The following is a 21981-nucleotide window of genomic DNA, read 5'->3' on the forward strand; positions in this document are numbered from 1 at the left end:
CTCTGATCGGAGCCAGGGTGTGGCTGGAGTTCCGCCACGCGCGGCTGACCCACGCCGTGCCGGCCTTCAAGGAGCAGTGGGCGCTGGAGGAGGCCGTGTGCTCAGTGGCAGATGACGGAGAGGTCTGCATACAGATCTAAGCTACCCGTCGGAGGCCGTTTGACTGTGGGAAGGGCTGCGTGCAGATGCAGCACTTGTCGTAGTTATAAAGAAAAAAGAGAGAGCGAGAGAGAGCCAAATGGAGTAGGAAGAGAAGGGGCAGAGAGAGAGGGGGGGTAAAGAGAGGGGGTAGAGACAGAGGGAAGGGGAAAGAAAAAAAATATTTTTTGGGGTCTTTCACTTAAAAGGGGGGGGGGGGAGGGTTACAAAAAGCAAAGCATTAAAAAAAAAACCGAAATGATGAACGGAGCAAAGTGCCGACTACACCGAGCATCTTCTTGTTTCTTCTGATCGTAAAAAAAAAGAGAGAGGGAGGCGTGGGTGGTTGGGGGAGGGGGTCACGAGAGAGAAGAGAAGCGCTCGAGAGGAGAGCTGCGACCCCTTTTGTCCAGCCCAGGCAGAACGACTCCTCCACTGCAGCGCGAGAGCACGCGGGCCCAATCAACAGCGAAAGGAGGCTAATTACAGAATTAACCTTCCACGGTGCCTAATTGAATCCGTTTTGTTTTGTAAGCGAAGTGGGAGCGTCGGTAGATCCCTGTGGTTCCTAACCCCCCCCCCCTCCCCCATCCCTCACGCGACGTTTCGCGCCGCGTGTCGATGAGGATTCTCTTTGGGCGTTTTGTTTTTCCTTTCTCCAACGCCGCGGCTATCGCTCGCCTCCCTCCCGGCACCGGCCGCGTTTGTAGTCGGGCCCTTCGCTCATAGGGGCGAGCGAGCGAGCGAGCGAGCGTGCGTGCGTGACTCGCATCGCAGAAGTCTGCTCGCTTCAGTTGCTCCTCAATCGGTGAGGACCTTGGTACTGACCCCCCGCCCCCCCCGCCGGGACAGATGGTGTCACAGAAAGCACGGCCGTCGGCCAAGGCAATATAATTAGAGGAAAAACGGAGAGGTTTTTTAGGGGGGGTTTGTTTGCGCAGTAATGCACGGAAGAGTTGCACCGCTTGGAATTACATCGAGAGACGACGGCGGCGGCGGCGAGAGGAGCCTCGTGCATCGGAGAGCACGCGCAGATTAACGAAAGCAAATGGCACTGCTGACAACGTCGTGTCGCCACTGCGACGAGATGTTGACGACCTCGCCGGGTGTGCAGGAGGTCGTGGGCTCGAACCCGACCCTGGCGCCTGCTGCTGTAGAGTTGGAGCTTGCGCGTCTCTCCGCTTTGTTCCCCTCCACATGTAGAATGTAGATGGTGGCTTTCCGCTGTTTGGCTGCTATAAACATTCCACGTGCTAAGGCACTTCGTTGAACAACCTCTTTTCATTGCCAGGTCGCTTCTGTATAATAAAATAAAATAAGATAATAAAATTTTCACGACGTTTCGGCCACAACACAAGTAGCCTTCTTCAGGTGAAAGAACAGAACTGTCGGGACGACAGAAGATGAATCCTTGCAGTCACGAAAGCTTTAAATCGAAAAAAGAGCTGTATAGCTCAGTGGCCCTTACATGGTAACATAAAAAAAATAGTTCGTAGTTTTGTTTTGTTTTATAGTCTCTTCAGAACAATGCTTCGAACGCATGTCCGACAGCTCATAGCAGGACAGCCATCACTGCATCGCGCGCTTTCAATTGCGCTTCTGCGGCACGGTTGGGTACGAACGGTGGGAAAGAAGTTCAAAATACTGTACACACATACAGCCTTGGTGCACATTTACCAAATGATGTCTGTTTGCGTTGGGAGCGGTGGCGCTGCAGTTAGCGTGCTGCGTTCTGAACCCACCGACCCAAGTTCCATTCACGCTCACGGCCAACACCGCTGACGATTTTCTGAACCGGTTTTGGGCCTCCCTTGATTTGACACGGCCTCGAATTAGTACCTGGTGCGGTGTGCAAACAACGCCACTGGGGAGACAAAGGCGGCCGGGCGATGTGCCGTGACCGGCCTTCATAGGTGCTCGTTAACAGCACTTGCCCCAACAGTCTGTTAAGGCTATACGGGGGATATTTGTCTTTGTTAGAAAGATACGCTCGCTCACTCACCCACTCACCAACACACTCACACACTCACCAACACACTCACACACTCACCAACACACTCACCCACTCTCCAACACACTCACTCACTGCCTCACTCACTGACTGCCTCACTTACTCACTCGCCAACACACTCACTCACCTACTCACTCATCCACTCACCAACACACTCATCCACTCACCAACACACTCACCCACTCACCAACACACTCACTCACTCACCTACCCATACTCGGGAGACAAAGTTGAGCCCGGCATGGTGTTGGCCACTCACTGCTTCGTGCGCCGTGCCAGCCTTAAATACCTCTTGCCCAACAGTCTGTTGAAGCTATACGGGGGATCTTTGTTTTTGTGTGTCCGTATCATTGTGTGTAAACGCTGTGCATGATTCACGTCTGCATAAATAATAAATATGTAAATGTAAATCTTGGATATCTTTTAGATGGAAATGAGCAGAATTACGAGATAAAAAAAAATTAAATTCATCACCAAATGTGACAATTACCATATTAAACGTATCGGAACAAAAGGAGACGGCGGAGGAAACGAAATCATACATAAACATGAAATGTAATCGTTCAACTCGCATTTGCAATTAAGCCCGTGGCGATGCTGCTTCATTGTGCTAAAATGTTGAGGCCAGAGGCATGCGTTTGTTGTGGTTGTTGTTGTTGTTGTCTCTCTCTTCTGAGCGCTTGGTCAAATCCACCAACCCCGACTCAGCGGCACCGCGATGGGCTGTCATCCGAAGCGCGCCCAAGTCGAATCGATGTCGATCGCAGCAGCAGCAACAACAACAACAACAATATCCTCGCTACAATTCGACAATCTATCAGCAGTCGCCTCCGTTGCAAACAAACAGAAATGATTGTTGAACACGTGGTAGGCTTTCGCGAGCAATGTCATCCAGAGTACGTTTTTTTTTAATATATATAAAGTTAGATCGCGTAACAAAATAAATGTGTTGTTAAACCCGCCACCACCCGACGCAGCCAACTGATAAGATTTGTCACGTGAACAGAACATGACTTACTAATTGGCTGTGTCGGGTGGTGGCGGGTTTAACGGCCCTTTTTTTTATTTAAGCGATCTGACCCTAAAAAAAAATTACCTGTATTATGAAAAAATAAACATAAGGTAAACACAAATTGCAACATCGTACACACGCCTGTGTCTCTGAACTTTTTTTTAATACTCAGGGAGTCAATGTTCTCGAGATAAAGGCGCAGCCCTGCAAGTTGCTCGCTCACCCCGCCGCTGGCAGAAGATCCTCCACTCGAGATGGGCCTGGAGAGGGCCTTTGTCCTCTTCAATTCGCCGGTGAGCGCGTGTCTCGCAAAGACTCGGCAAGTCACCCACACTTTACCCCGCCACACGCGTCTATCAACTTCACTGCGCCCGTGACCCATTGAGGTAGAAGTCGGAGGCAGTGTCCATGAGAATCTTGCGCTACGTCAGGAGATAGAAACTGGGATTGCCAGCGCCTTCGCAATTACCTTCACTGTCCACCACCACCGTGCTGTTATTTTTATTTTCACGAGGCCAGGTTCCAACTGAGCTGTGTATCTCTTTTTTCAGAAGCCACCTGGCCACCAATGATAATTACCCAAAGAAGTGGCTTAGCATCACGTGGGCATGTATAGCTGCCGAATACTCGAAAGGCGTGTTGTGTGAACGTGCAGGGGAATAGCCCGGAGGACCCGGAGGAAAATCCACGCGACCACTGAGCGAGAGAACTCCAAATCTATAGCAGGCATCGTTAGGGTCGGGCACGAACCCACGACCTCCTGTATACCACGCGAGGCAGCTGACATCTCCTCGCCACGCTGTTGTGCAGCATGCACCGAGGCAGTTAAATGTCCATAATGCAAGGGGGGTCGTGCGAAGGTCGAGCGATGTTGAGTGGAAGTGTGTGTGTGGGGGGGGGGGGGGGGGGTGACGGACTGCATAAACCACTTTGGAAGAGCAGAGAGGGCGTTTACCGTGCCGGGGTCACAGAGCCAGGCCTTGAACAAAGCGACAGAGGGCACAGAATCTCCCGGGCCCTTTGAATATGACCGTGCAAGTGCGTGCAGAGGATGCGATGGAAGTTGTGAGAGAACGGAGCAATGCAACACGCCTGGGGATAGAATGTGGCAAGGGTGATGTCAGGGAGAGGAGGAGGAGGAGGTTGTGACGGGTGGGACAAGTGTACAGGGTGGAGGAGGAATGCCGGTGGACACCAAGACGAGAATTTGAGAGGCACCCAGAGATCGGCGATCTAGGGGAAGAGAAGACCTAAAGCCACGTGGTGGTGGTGGTGGTGATGATGAGACTGTCAAAGAGGTTTTGGAATGATGCGTCAACTGTGTAACAAGGTGGGGGGACTCAACCACCTACTCACCCATTTAACCACTCAACCACTCACTCACACACTCAGCCACTCACACACTCACCCACTCGCCTACTAACCCACTCACACACTCAGCCACTCACTCACACACTCAGCCACTCAAACACTCACCCACTCACACACTCACCTACTAACCCACTCACACACTCAGCCACTCACACACTCAGCCACTCACTCACACACTCACCCACTCACACACTCAGCCACTCACACACTCAGCCACTCACCTACTCACCCACTCACACAGTCACACACATGCTCACCCACTCACACACTCAGCCACTCACTCACACACTCAGCCACTCACACAGTCACACACATGCTCACACACTCACCCACTCAAAAACTCACACAAATACTCACCCACTCAAACACTCACACATTCACCGACTCACACACTCACTCACACACCCACTCACCAACTCACGCTCACCCACTCATCCACTCGCACAGTCAGCGACTCACACACTCAAACAAACGCTCACCCACTCACACACTCACCCACTCACACACTCACTAACTCACACACTCACACACACACCCACTCACACACTCACTAAAATAGTAACCCACTCACTTACCCATTAACACACTTACCCACTCGCACACTCACACACTTGCTCATTCACTCAACCAAGCACTCACTCACACACTCACCCCCTCACACACTCACTCACCCACTCCAACACTCGCCCACTCGCACACTCACACACTAACCCATTCAACCACGCACTCACTCAACCACTCAACCACCCACTCAAATAGTATCCTACTCACTTGAATACCCACTCACACACTCACCCACTCAACCACCCACTCAAACAGTCACTCACTCACCTACCCACTCAAAAAAACAAAGATCCCTCGTGTAGCCTGAACAGACTGTGGGGGCAAGTGCTGTTAGCGAGCGCCTATGAAGGCCGGCACGGCACACGAGGGGGTGGGTGGCCAGCACCACGCCCGGCCGCCTTTGTTTCTCCAGTGGCGATGTTTACACACCGCACCAGGTACTCATTTGAGTCTGAGTTGACCTAGGGGAGGCCCAGGACCGGTTCAAATAATCGTCACTGGTGTTGGCCGTGAACAGAAATCGAACCCGGGTCGCCAGGTTCGTAGCGCAGCACGCTAACCACTACACTACCGCTCCCCTCGCACATTCACCCACCCGCACACTCATCGACTCACATACTCACTGACTCACTAACACCCTCACCCACTCACTCACCCACCCACTCACCGACTCACCCACCCACTCACCCACTCACTCACCCACCCACTCACACACTCACCGATTCACTAACACACTCACCCACTCAATTAATCACCCACTCACTCACTCACCGACTCACTAACACACCCACTCACCCACTCACCCACTCACCGACTCACTACTACACTCACCCATTCACCGACTCACTACTACACTCACTCACCCACTCACCGACTCACTACTACACTCACTCACCCACTCACCGACTCACTACTACACTCACTCACCCACTCACCGACTCACTACTACACTCACCCACTAACCGACTCACTACTACACTCACTCACCCACTCACCGACTCACTACTACAGCCATTCATTCACTCACTCACCCGCCCACTCATACACTCACCGACTCACTACTACACTCACCCACTCAGTCACTCACTCACCCACTCACACACTCACAAACTCACACACTCACCCACTCACACACTCACCGACTCACTACTACACTGACTCACCCACTCACCGACTCACTACACTCACATACTCACTACTACACTCACCCACTCACTACTACACTTACTCACTCACTCACCGACTCACTACTACACTCACTACTACACTCACTCACCCACTCACTACTCACTCACTCACCCACCCACCGACTCACTACTACACTCACTCACCCACTCACTACTACACTCACCCACTCACTACTACACTCACTCACCCACCCACCGACTCACTACTACACCCACCCACTCACTACTACACTCACTACTACACTCACACACTCACCCACTCACTCACACACTCACTACTACACTCACACACTCACTACTACACTCACACACTCACTACTACACTCACACACTCACTACTACACTCACTACTACACTCACACACTCACCCACTCACTCACACACTCACTACTACACTCACACACTCACTACTACACTCACCCACTCACTACTACACTCACACACTCACTACTACACTCACACACTCACTACTACACTCACACACTCACTACTACACTCACTACTACACTCACACACTCACTACTACACTCACACACTCACTACTACACTCAAGCACTCACTACTACACTCACACACTCACTACTACACTCACTACTACACTCACACACTCACTACTACACTCACACACTCACTACTACACTCACTACTACACTCACACACTCACTACTACACTCACACACTCACTACTACACTCATACACTCACTACTACACTCACACACTCACTACTACACTCACACACTCACTACTACACTCACTACTACACTCACACACTCACTACTACACTCACTACTACACTCACTACTACACTCACACACTCACTACTACACTCACACACTCACTACTACACTCACACACTCACTACTACACTCACTACTACACTCACACACTCACTACTACACTCACACACTCACTACTACACTCACCCACTCACTACTACACTCACACACTCACTACTACACTCACACACTACTACACTCACACACTCACTACTACACTCACACACTCACTACTACACTCACACACTCACTACTACACTCACTACTACACTCACTACTACACTCACACACTCACTACTACACTCACTACTACACTCACTACTACACTCACACACTCACTACTACACTCACACACTCACTACTACACTCACACACTCACTACTACACTCACTACTACACTCACTACTACACTCACACACTCACTACTACACTCACACACTCACTACTACACTCACACACTCACTACTACACTCACCCACTCACTCACACACTCACCCACTCACACTCACTACTACACTCACACACTCACTACTACACTCACACACTCACTACTACACTCACACACTCACTACTACACTCACTTCTACACTCACTACTACACTCACACACTCACTACTACACTCACACACTCACTACTACACTCACACACTCACTACTACACTCACCCACTCACTCACACACTCACCCACTCACTCACACACTCACTACTACACTCACACACTCACTACTACACTCACACACTCACCCACTCACTCACACACTCACTACTACACTCACAGACTAACTACTACACTCACACACTCACTACTACACTCACACACTCACTACTACACTCACACACTCACTACTACACTCACACACTCACTACTACACTCACACACTCACTACTACACTCACACACTCACTACTACACTCACACACTCACTACTACACTCAAACACTCACTACTACACTCACACACTCACTACTACACTCACACACTCACTACTACACTCACTACTACACTCACACACTCACTACTACACTCACACACTCACTACTACACTCACACACTCACCCACTCACTCACACACTCACTACTACACTCACACACTCACTACTACACTCACACACTCACTACTACACTCACACACTCACTACTACACTCACACACTCACTACTACACTCACACACTCACCCACTCACTCACACACTCACTACTACACTCACACACTCACTACTACACTCACACACTCACTACTACACTCACACACTCACTACTACACTCACACACTCACCCACTCACTCACACACTCACTACTCCACTCACTACTACACTCACACACTCACTACTACACTCACTACTACACTCACACACTCACTACTACACTCACACACTCACTACTACACTCACACACTCACTACTACACTCACACACTCACTACTACACTCACACACTCACTACTACACTCACACACTCACTACTACACTCACCCACTCACTCACACACTCACTACTACACTCACACACTCACTACTACACTCACACACTCACCCACTCACTCACACACTCACTACTACACTCACACACTCACTACTACACTCACACACTCACTACTACACTCACACACTCACTACTACACTCACACACTCACTACTACACTCACACACTCACTACTACACTCACACACTCACTACTACACTCACACACTCACTACTACACTCACACACTCACTACTACACTCACCCACTCACTCACACACTCACTACTACACTCACACACTCACTACTACACTCACACACTCACCCACTCACTCACACACTCACTACTACACTCACACACTCACTACTACACTCACACACTCACTACTACACTCACACACTCACTACTACACTCACACACTCACTACTACACTCACACACTCACTACTACACTCACACACTCACTACTACACTCACACACTCACTACTACACTCACACACTCACCCACTCACTCACACACTCACTACTCCACTCACTACTACACTCACACACTCACTACTACACTCACTACTACACTCACACACTCACTACTACACTCACACACTCACTACTACACTCACACACTCACTACTACACTCACACACTCACTACTACACTCACACACTCACTACTACACTCACACACTCACTACTACACTCACACACTCACTACTACACTCACTACTCCACTCACTACTACACTCACACACTCACTACTACACTCACTACTACACTCACACACTCACTACTACACTCACACACTCACTACTACACTCACACACTCACTACTACACTCACACACTCACTACTACACTCACACACTCACTACTACACTCACACACTCACTACTACACTCACACACTCACTACTACACTCACACACTCACTACTACACTCACACACTCACTACTACACTCACACACTCACTACTACACTCACACACTCACTACTACACTCACACACTCACTACTACACTCACACACTCACTACTACACTCACACACTCACTACTACACTCACCGACTCACCACACGGCAGGTCACCCCACCTGTTACGCCTTCCCTACCACTCTTCACTTTCCCCACAATTACTTAAACCCTCATTCGTTGACTAAAACAACAAACGCGTTTTAACTCTCACTACACTATCTATGCGATCTGTTTTCCCCATTTACTACGACTTCAGTACGTGCTGTTTGTTGCTGGCCGCATGGTTGTCCTGTGCCTCGCAACTGCGACAAGAGAAGCAGGCGCCTATCGTGAGTAGAAATACCGCGAAACTTAATAACGCAATTGTTTTTTTCATGCGTGTTTAATTATACATTCCACACTCGATGCAGTACAATTGAAAGAGATATTAAATTTGAAGTTGCATGATTTGTAATTCGCAATTACTTGTTCATTGCCACAGAAAATGGGTTAAAATTTCTCTGAGTTAAGCATTTACGGTGCAAATCTGGATTTTATTGCCATTACGATGCAGCGTTTTTGCCACGTGGTGCATTTACCTTATTACACTTTATAGCAGCAGTAATATCATTACTTGAATCGGTATAGAAATACACTCTATCCTTACTCTTTTGGTTCTTTCGGTAAAGTCACGTGGGTATAAATAAAATAAATCACGACGTTTCAGGCGCAAAACAAGCGTCCGTCATCAGGTGAGAAAGCTTGTGTGTGCGCCCGAAACGTCGTGATTTATTTTATACCTACGTGACCTTACCGAAAGAACCAAAGAGTATGGATTCCTGCAGTCGCGAAAGCTTCAAATCAAGATTGACTCCGTATCCTGTTTATCGAAAGTAAGTCATTAGCATGCACACGGGTTGATATGCAAAGGAATGAATGTAGGGAAGGGTCACAACGTCCACCACCTGCATTATTTCCCTCTTGCGTATAGCCCGTTGTCACGGTGTCACGGTGGAGCAATGTGAAAACCTGTGTGAGAAAGTACAGAAAGTAGGTTGTGGCTATGTTTATTTTTGACTCGCTTGTCCTGGTGAGGGCCGCCCCAGCAGCAGCGTGTTGAGTCGAGCGGTCCACACTTCACTTTCTCTGGCGACAGACTCCAGCACTACTACACTATACACTACACTATACACTACTACACTATACTACTACACACTACACTACTATACACTACACTACTACACACTACACTACTATACACTATACTGCTATACACTACACTACTATACACTACACTACTATACACTACACTATACACTACACTATACACTAAACTACTATACACTACACTATACACTACACTACTATACACTACACTACTATACACTACACTATACTACTATACACTACACTACTATACACTACACTACTATACACTACACTATACTACTATACACTACACTATACACTACTACATACTACACTACACTATACTATTATATACTACTATACACTACTACATACTACACTATACTACTATACACTACACTATACACTACTACACTATACACTATACTACTATACACTACTACACACTCCTATACACTATACTGCTATACACTATACACTACTACACACTACACTATGCACTGCACGACTATACACACAACAAGTATACACTACACTATACACTACTACACACTACTATACACTACTATACAATACACTATACACTACTATACACTACACTATACACTACTACACACTACAACACTACACTACTATACACTACTATACACTACACTATACACTACACCATACACTACTACACACTACTATACACTATATACTACTGCACACTACACTATACACTACACTACTATACACTACACAACTATACACTACACTATACACTACTACACAATACTATACACTATACTACTATACAATACACTATACACTACTATACACTACAATATACACTAATACACACTACAATAGACACTACACTACTATACACTACTATACACTACACTATACACTACACTATACACTACTATACACTACTGTACATTACACTACTATACAATACACTATACACTCCTATACACTACACTATACACTACTATACACTACACTATACACTATTATACACTACACTATACACTACTATACACTACACTATACACTACTACACACTACACTCTACACTACTATACACTACACTATACACCACTACACTATACACTACACTACTATACACTATACACTACACTATACACTACTATACACTACACTATACACTACACTATACACTAAAATACACTACACTATACACTACTATACACTACACTATACACTACTACACACTACACTCTACACTACTATACACTACACTATACACCACTACACTATACACTACACTACTATACACTATACACTACACTATACACTACTATACACTACACTATGCACTACTATACACTACTATACACTACACTATACACTACACTATACACTACTACACACTACACTCTACACTACTATACACTACACTATACAATACTATACACTACTATACACTACACTATACACTACACTACTATACACTATACACTACTATACACTACACTATACACTACTATACACTACACTATACGCTACTATACACTACACTATACACTACACTACTACACACTATACACTACTATACACTATACTATACACTACTATACACTACACTATACACTACTATACACTACACCACTACACTATACACTACACTACTATACACTATACACTACACTATACACTACTATACACTACACTATACACTACTATACACTACTATACACTATACACTACACTATACACTACTATACACTACACTATACACTACTATACACTACTATACACTACACTATACACTACACTATACACTACTACACACTACACTCCACACTACTCTACACTACACTATACACTACTATACACTACTATACACTACACTATACACTACACTACTATACACTATACACTACTATACACTACACTATACACTACTATACACTACACTATACACTACTATACACTACACTATACACTACACTATACACTACTATACACTACTGTACATTACACTACTATACAATACACTATACACTCCTATACACTACACTATACACTACTATACACTACTATACACTACACTATACACTACTATACACTACACTATACACTACTACACACTACACTCTACACTACTATACACTACACTATACACCACTACACTATACACTACACTACTATACACTATACACTACACTATACACTACTATACACTACACTATACACTACTATACACTACTATACACTACACTATACACTACACTATACACTACTACACACTACACTCTACACTACTATACACTACACTATACACTACTATACACTACACTATACACTACACTACTATACACTATACACTACTATACACTACACTATACACTACTATACACTACACTATACACTACTATACACTACACTATACACTACTATACACTATACTATACACGACTATACACTACTATACACTACACTATACACTACTATACACTACACCACTATACACTACACTACTATACACTATACACTACACTATACACTACTATACACTACACTATACACTACTATACACTACTATACACTACACTATACACTACACTATACACTACACTATACACTACTACACACTACACTCTACACTACTATACACTACACTATACACTACTATACACTACTATACACTACACTATACACTACACTACTATACACTATACACTACTATACACTACACTATACACTACTATACACTACACTATACACTACTATACACTACACTATACACTATACACTACACTACTACACACTATACACTACTATACACTATACTATACACTACTATACACTACACTATACACTACTATACACTACACCACTACACTATACACTACACTACTATACACTATACACTACACTATACACTACTATACACTACTATACACTACTATACACTATACACTACACTATACACTACTATACACTACACTATACACTACTATACACTACTATACACTACACTATACACTACACTATACACTACTACACACTACACTCCACACTACTCTACACTACACTATACACTACTATACACTACTATACACTACACTATACACTACACTACTATACACTATACACTACTATACACTACACTATACACTACTATACACTACACTATACACTACTATACACTACACTATACACTACACTATACACTACTATACACTACTGTACATTACACTACTATACAATACACTATACACTCCTATACACTACACTATACACTACTATACACTACTATACACTACACTATACACTACTATACACTACACTATACACTACTACACACTACACTCTACACTACTATACACTACACTATACACCACTACACTATACACTACACTACTATACATTATACACTACACTATACACTACTATACACTACACTATACACTACTATACACTACTATACACTACACTATACACTACACTATACACTACTACACACTACACTCTACACTACTATACACTACACTATACACTACTATACACTACACTATACACTACACTACTATACACTATACACTACTATACACTACACTATACACTACTATACACTACACTATACACTACTATACACTACACTATACACTACTATACACTATACTATACACTACTATACACTACTATACACTACACTATACACTACTATACACTACACCACTATACACTACACTACTATACACTATACACTACACTATACACTACTATACACTACACTATACACTACTATACACTACTATACACTACACTATACACTACACTATACACTACACTATACACTACTATACACTACTATACACTAGACTATACACTACTATACACTACTATACACTATACACTACACTATACACTACTATACACTACACTATACACTACTATACACTACTATACACTACACTATACACTACACTATACACTACTACACACTACACTCTACACTACTATACACTACACTATACACTACTATACACTACTATACACTACACTATACACTACACTACTATACACTACACTATACACTACTATACACTACACTATACACTATACACTACACTACTACACACTATACACTACTATACACTACACTATACACTACTATACACTACTATACACTACACTATACACTACTATACACTACACCACTATACACTACACTACTATACACTACACTATACACTACTATATACTACACTATACACTACTATACACTACTATACACTAGACTATACACTACTATACACTACTATACACTACACTATACACTACTATACACTACACTATACACTAGAATATACACTACTATACACTACTATACACTACTATACACTACACTATACACTACTATACACTACACTATACACTACTATACACTACTATACACTACACTATACACTATTATACACTAATATACACTACACTATACACTACACTACACTATACACTACTATACACTACTACACACTATACACTACTATACACTATACTATACACTACTATACACTACTATACACTACTATACACTACACTATACACTACTATACACTACACCACTATACACTACACTATACACTACTATACACTACACTATACACTACTATACACTACACCACTATACACTACACTATACACTACTATACACTACACTATACACTACTACACTATACACTACTATACACTACACTATACACTACACTCTACACTACTATACACTACACTCTACACTACTATACACAGACTCGAGCTCTTCCTGGGGGAATTCCCAGGCGTCCCCAGGCCAGCGACACAGCCCCACTGCCGGCGTCTCCTGGGGCTGACTCCGCGGTCTTCACCCAATGGGACGTTGCTGCCCGATAGACTTCCAGGGGGAGTCTAGTGAGGAGCATCCTTACCAGGTGCCCCAACCATCTCGACTGGCTCCTCTCGATGCGGAGGTGAGGTCGATGTTCAACGATAACCCTCCACCAATTTGTTTTTATTACAACGTTCGTGCAACGTTGCACTGGAGATTACATCCAGCGTCATCGGATGTCCACCAAGCTCATCCGGAGGAAACCTGTTCTGCTTGGGAGCAAACCCATGCAGAACAAGGGGGAGAACATGCAAGCCCCACACACACTCACTCAGTCTCAAAAGACAAAGATCCCTCATACAGCCTTTACAGACTGTTGGGGCAAGTGCTGTTAGCGAGCACCTACGAAGCCCGGCATGGCACACGAGGGGGTGGGTGGCCAACACCACGCCCGACCGCCTTTGTTTCCCCAATGGCGATGCTTACACACCACACCAAGTACTCATTTGAGGCTGAGTCTACCTCGGGGAGGAGGCCCATGGCCGGTTCAGATAATCATCACTGGGTGTTGGCCGTGGGCCGCAATCAGTCCCCGCACACTCACACATAAACTCCGCAGAACAGGAGCACAACAACAGACACACTCCACACACTCCACGCACCAACAACAACAACACCACTAAGGGCCATTCGCCGCTAAGTGGCGGCGACGTCACCACGGCGCTTGTGCCAGGCTCGGTGCAAATTGAAGCCACGTGGAGTGTCGGAGGCTGACCCCGGCACTCTGCAGAACATGGGGCGGAACGCACACAGATCCGCGAAGAAAGACACCTGAGTCGGGAATCGAACCCATGCGCTTCTTGCTGCGAAGCATTGCTGCGGCACACTGCCTCTGTGTGACGAGCAGATGACAGTGCACTCCGAGTCTTCTCCCTCTCTCTCTCTCGACTCCCGCATCACGCCCCTCTTCGTTCACGGCGCATTATCGTCACGTTAAACGAAGTGTGCATTCATATTATTGGTTCTTTCGGTAAAGTCACGTTGAAGGGAAACAATAAAATAATAAAATATATATAAAACAATAAAATTCTCAGGACGTTTCGACTGTAACGCAAACAGTCATCATCAGGTGTGAAAAACCAACGGCGTGTGCATTGTTGGGCCTTCGAGGGAGGGAGACCTCCATCCAGCAGTCGATTTAACATGGCTGCTGCTGCTGCTTAGGATCTATAGAGACAAGAAATCGTATTTGCCAGGTATCTGTATTGGCAATAAAATGTCAAGATTATCAAGCGCCGGGAATTGTTATTTCAGCTACGAATTCTCGAATTAATACCGCGAGGAGAGACTGGCAGCACGAGTGGAGAGAGGCGATGTTGGCATTTTCATTCAGTTTAATTTGCTAAGGACAGGATTGCAGGTGACACTATTATGCGCACTGTCGTTATAAATGCCAGCTCTTCTCGTAAAGCTATAGATCACACCAACATCTTTCCCGCTTCCCCCTCCCCAATTGAGCCGATCGCTCGCTATTAATAGCCCGTGCAGATTTCCCTGGCCCAACCATTCTGTGACGAGAGACAACCGCGTCAATGACAGTCATTTTTTCACCCTGCCCAAAATTGCCTCTCTGCCGCATAATCATTAGGCAGCAGCAGCAGCCAAACTGCTACCACATGCATAATTCCGTACCTGCCGGTGAAGGATTTTTTTTTTTGTTAAACCGATAGCCAAGAGCTGATGAGAACCCGTTGAAAAAATTGGTCCTTAAAATTCCGTTTGGAACGGGGAAAAAAAATAATTTTCTCGGTACAACCCAGGGTGGCAGACGACAACGAATACTTTTAAAAATTATTTTATCTCCAGATCATAAATATATACGGTAGCAATGTCGCGTTGGTCTCTTTTTGTGAGGAAACAACGCCGTTATGGCGGCACGTGTGCCGTGGAGTGTTTGATCGAGAATATGAAACGTGTGTCTATAAAACATGGTATATACGCTATGCTCAATTCCCGTGGTGGACACATTTGGAGCATTCGCTACCCCAAGTGGTATCAACCAACCAACCAACCCACCAAACCTCCTTGGCTCATGGGCTACAGGTGCCCAATTCATGAAACATTTCCTTTAAACATTTTATTTTCTTCACCAAAACTATTCGATGAACAGCCACAACAACAAAAAATCAGTCACCAATTTTTCGTTGTTATTTTTTTTGTTCCGAGCTAAAATGAGCATGGTGCCAATCGCAACAATCTTGCAGGGTCCTCCTGAAAACAACAAAAAAAACATTCTCGGCCGTGTCCTCGGGAGTGGCCGTCGCCCCGATGTAGTGGCACATCCTGCCCATCCTCCTCTCCACGTCGAAAATGTCGCTATCGTCTCCCTGCTGCAAATATGAAGGTGGGCAGTGGTGGCTCTGCTGCCGTGAATACGGCGATGTGGAAGGCAGCCAGGCAGGGGTTGGTGGATCGCACCAACAAAATGTTGCCAAACTCTCTTCCTGTAGGTGCCGAGGAGGAAGCTGGCTCGCCAAGGGAAGGCAGTAGAGCAAACACGTGAACTCCACCTGCTGGTCTGTCTGTACGGGAAAGTGTTTCCCCCTCGCACGCGTGGGGTTCATTGGGTGCTCCGCTTTTATTCCACACGTATTAGTACTTCAGTTTCAGTTTTATTTATTGGTTTTTTTTTGGGTATAGCCCTGTGAGCCATTCGGCTCTTTAATCGGGTGCAACCATAACAAACAAAAAAACTAAAACACGAACAAGAAAAACATCTTAAAGTGACTATGTGACTGTGCAAACAGAAAATCCATGAAAAAAAAACAGCAAAATATTCCTTTAAAAAGCAGCGTACACCAACGCTGTGTGCAAAAAAATCCCAGTTGGATGCAAGTCAAACAACAACAACCACAAGAAAACTTATGAATGTGCTGAAAGCGTCTGGATATATAGAGGACCGCAGAACTTGGGCAATTGTTGGTAGCACCGGCTTCTTACCACGTGGGCTGCTGCTGCTGCTTTCCCATTCCTTGTCTGCGGCTCCTCCTCCTGGCGCCTCTGAGTCGTCCCCTCCATCTCTCTCTCTCTATCTCTCTCTATCCCTCTCTATATCTCTCTCTATCTCTCTCTATCCCTCTCTCTCTCTATCTCTCTCTATCTCTCTCTATCCCTCTCTCTCTCTATCTCTCTCTATCTCTCTATCTCTCTATCTCTCTCTATCCCTCTCTCTCTATCTCTCTCTATCTCTCTATCTCCATCTCTCTATCTCTCTCTATATCTCTATCTCTCTCTATCTCTCTCTATATCTCTATCTCTCTCTATCCCTCTCTCTCTATCTTTCTCTATCTCTATCTATCCCTCTCTCTATCTCTCTATCTCTCTCTATATCTCTCTCTATCTCTCTCTATCTTGCTCTATCTCTCTATCTCCATCTCTCTATCTCTATCCCTCTCTCTATCTCTCTCTATCTCCATCTCTCTATCTCTCTCTATCTCTCTCTATCCCTCCCTATCTCTATCTCTCTCTATCTTTCTCTATCCCTCTCTCTATCTCTCTTTATCTCTCTATCTCTCTCTATCTCGCTCTATCTCTCTATCTCTCTATCTCTCTCTATCCCGCTCTCTATTTCTCTTTATCTCTCTATCTCTCTATCTCTCTCTATCTCTCTCTATCTCGCTCTATCTCTCTATCTCCATCTCTCTCTCTATCTCTATCCCTCTCTCTATCTCTCTCTATCTCTCTCTATCCCTCTCTCTCTCTCTATCTCGCTCTCTATCTCTCTCTATCTATCTCTCTATCCCTCTCTCTACTGGACATCTGTGAAAGAGAGCTTTATAGCTCATCGGATTCCACCAATGTAAATAAATATCCTGCTTCTAAGAGCGAGGAGCAGATACCGTGAGGTGACGACGGCCCAGTGTCACGAGCAGATTCTTTTTGTATTCTTATTATAAAATGTCTGTGGAAAATGGATGTGCTGTGATTGATGGCATTGCGCTTCTGCAGAGTGCTCTAGTGGCACCAGACGTGTGGGTGGCTTTTGTCCGGAACTTACCATGTGGGAATTAAGAAAATTCCAACCCCGAGTCACGGTGGAGTGTGTAATTGTGCGCCTTAGGACCAAGATTGACCCAAGAGAAAAATGTTTTTTTCGCAAGTCTCTTTCTCTCTCTTGTGTCACCCTTTGCGAAATACTAAAATACTGCACGATCATTTACAGCCCTTTGTCAGCCCACTGCTGGATGAGGGCCCCCCAATGCGCCACCGTTCACAGGGGGTTTGTTTGACCATACTTCACCACTGCTGGTCCGCGCGGCTTGGTGAAACGGAGGGGTGCCAGAACCGGATGAGAGCGGTGGACAGGAAGGGCACTCAACGTTGCTCGATTCATCGTGCTGCGTAAACAAACAAAAAAAAGGCCATGATATTAAAATCATGCCGTCGCTAAATCTGGCTTCAAAATTAACCGTTGTGGCGAAGTACCTATCGAGGCTGAGAAGAGCGAATGTAACGTTTGCAAGGCCATTCGTGTGCATGTCTGGCCACCTTGAGGCCAAAGACCCTCCAGAACAGCTCCCTAGAAATCCGGAAGCGCTGATGTGCTCAGTTGCATAGCGCAGTGCGCTAACCACTGCGCCACTGCTCCCCCACTTATTGTAAAATTAATGCGCTCTACACCCCAGAAATATATAAATATATACCCCCAATCACATTGTCGATGGCACAACCACCGCCTGTGAAACAATGGGTTTGAGTCCTGCGTTGGGAAAGGTTTGAAAATACGTGGACAAGATTCACTCTGGGAAGTGAAAATTTCTCCACGTGTAGGGCATGAGACTGCCGACAAATGAATGAACTTCAAAATTCCTTTTAAAACATGCAAACTGCATATGATTATTTTATATATATAAATGCGTCTTTGTTATTCACAGATGCTGCCATTTCAATCCGATCTCGCGGCGTGGCAGTTAACACAGCGGTGCTATATTCTTGGTTCTTTCGGTAAAATCACTACGTAGAAGGGAAACAAAAAAATAATAAAAATATAAAACAATAAAATTCTCACGACGTTTCGACTGCAACACGAGCAATCATCATCAGGTGTGAAAACCACAGCAAGGAAATTTGAAAAAAAGTGGCGGTTTTTTAACATTAGCACCACTGAGAGAGATTTGACAGTTTGTTCAGATGGACGAGTCCATCTATGTTCGGAAAATAGGAGGGGGGAGACGAAAATAATGGATGCGGTCAGAAAGCCACCGTGAGCATAAACAATCAATTAAGACCCGAAATGGTTTATCAAATCCTTCCAATGATTGCTAAGCCAGAATCCAGCTTCTCGGTTGAAATTGTCTCTGTGTTTGTATATGTGGATAGCCTCATGAACGAATCTCTCATGGTAGCCAGATGGCTTGCAAAGAACCTCTGTCTTGGAAAAGTCAATGTCATGTGAGCCTACTGAATTATAACAGTGATCTGCCACGGCCGAGGTTTTGGTCCTACCGTGTTTTTAGATCTGCTTTGTGTTCACGAATGCAGTCCGAGACATGTCGTTTGGTTTCTCCAATGTAACTACTACCACAGAGGCAACTTAGTTTGTAGACACCAGGGTACTGTATGTCCGGAATCACATCTTTTACAGACGGAACCAGATCATATAGTTTATGTAATGTGTTGAATCGGACCTGGAACTTGTGTTTATTCAAGATTTTGGAGATATTTTTTTGTCATTCCCGCAATGTAGGATAAAGTGATGGTTTTGAAAGGCTCCTCAAGAGGGTCCTTCTTCATGGTTGGAGTGTTAGCTTTGCGGATTGTGTAGTCAGAGTAACCATTAGCCTTAAGAGCTTTGTGTACGTGCTTGAGTTCACTGGCTATGTGTTTCTGGTCGGATATGCATTGGGCTCTATGGTGCAGAGTCTTGATGAGGGAATTCTTCTGGGATGGATGGTGGTGGGAATCCGGTTTCAGGTAAGCATTTGTATGGGTAGCTTTCCTGTAGACAGAGTGGCTCATTGAACCATCAGGACTCTTTATTATTAGGACATCCAAAAAAGGTAGCTTGCCATCTTTTTCGACTTCCATGGTAAATCTGATGGCTGGGTGTATGGAATTGATGTGGTCGAAGAATTGGTCTAGAGCAGGCCGGCCATGTGGCCAGATGACAAAAGTGTCATCCACGTACCTCTTCCAAACGCAGAGTGGCAGTCTGGATGGCGTCAGTCTCAAATTTCTCCATGAAAATGTTGGCTACAACCGGAGATAGGGGGGAGCCAATTGGGGTGCCCTCAGTTTATTTGTAGAAAGTTCCATTCCAAGTGAAGTATGTATTGGTTTAGTAGTGTCTCACCGGGGGGGGGGGGGGGGATACCTCAGTGTTTAGTCCTTGATGAACCAAGTCTTCAATGATTGCGATGGTGTCAGGTACAGGAACTTTGGTGAATAAGGAAACTACATCAAAACTGACAAGCAGGTCGTCTGGGGACAGGAAAATACCTGTGATTGTCGATACCAGGTGAGTAGAATTTTGTACCGCAGAGGTG

Source organism: Petromyzon marinus, chromosome 51, assembly GCF_048934315.1.
Source record: "Petromyzon marinus isolate PM22_M1 ecotype Great Lakes invasive population chromosome 51, UKy_Petmar_22M1.pri1.0, whole genome shotgun sequence".
Lineage (NCBI taxonomy): Eukaryota > Metazoa > Chordata > Hyperoartia > Petromyzontiformes > Petromyzontidae > Petromyzon > Petromyzon marinus.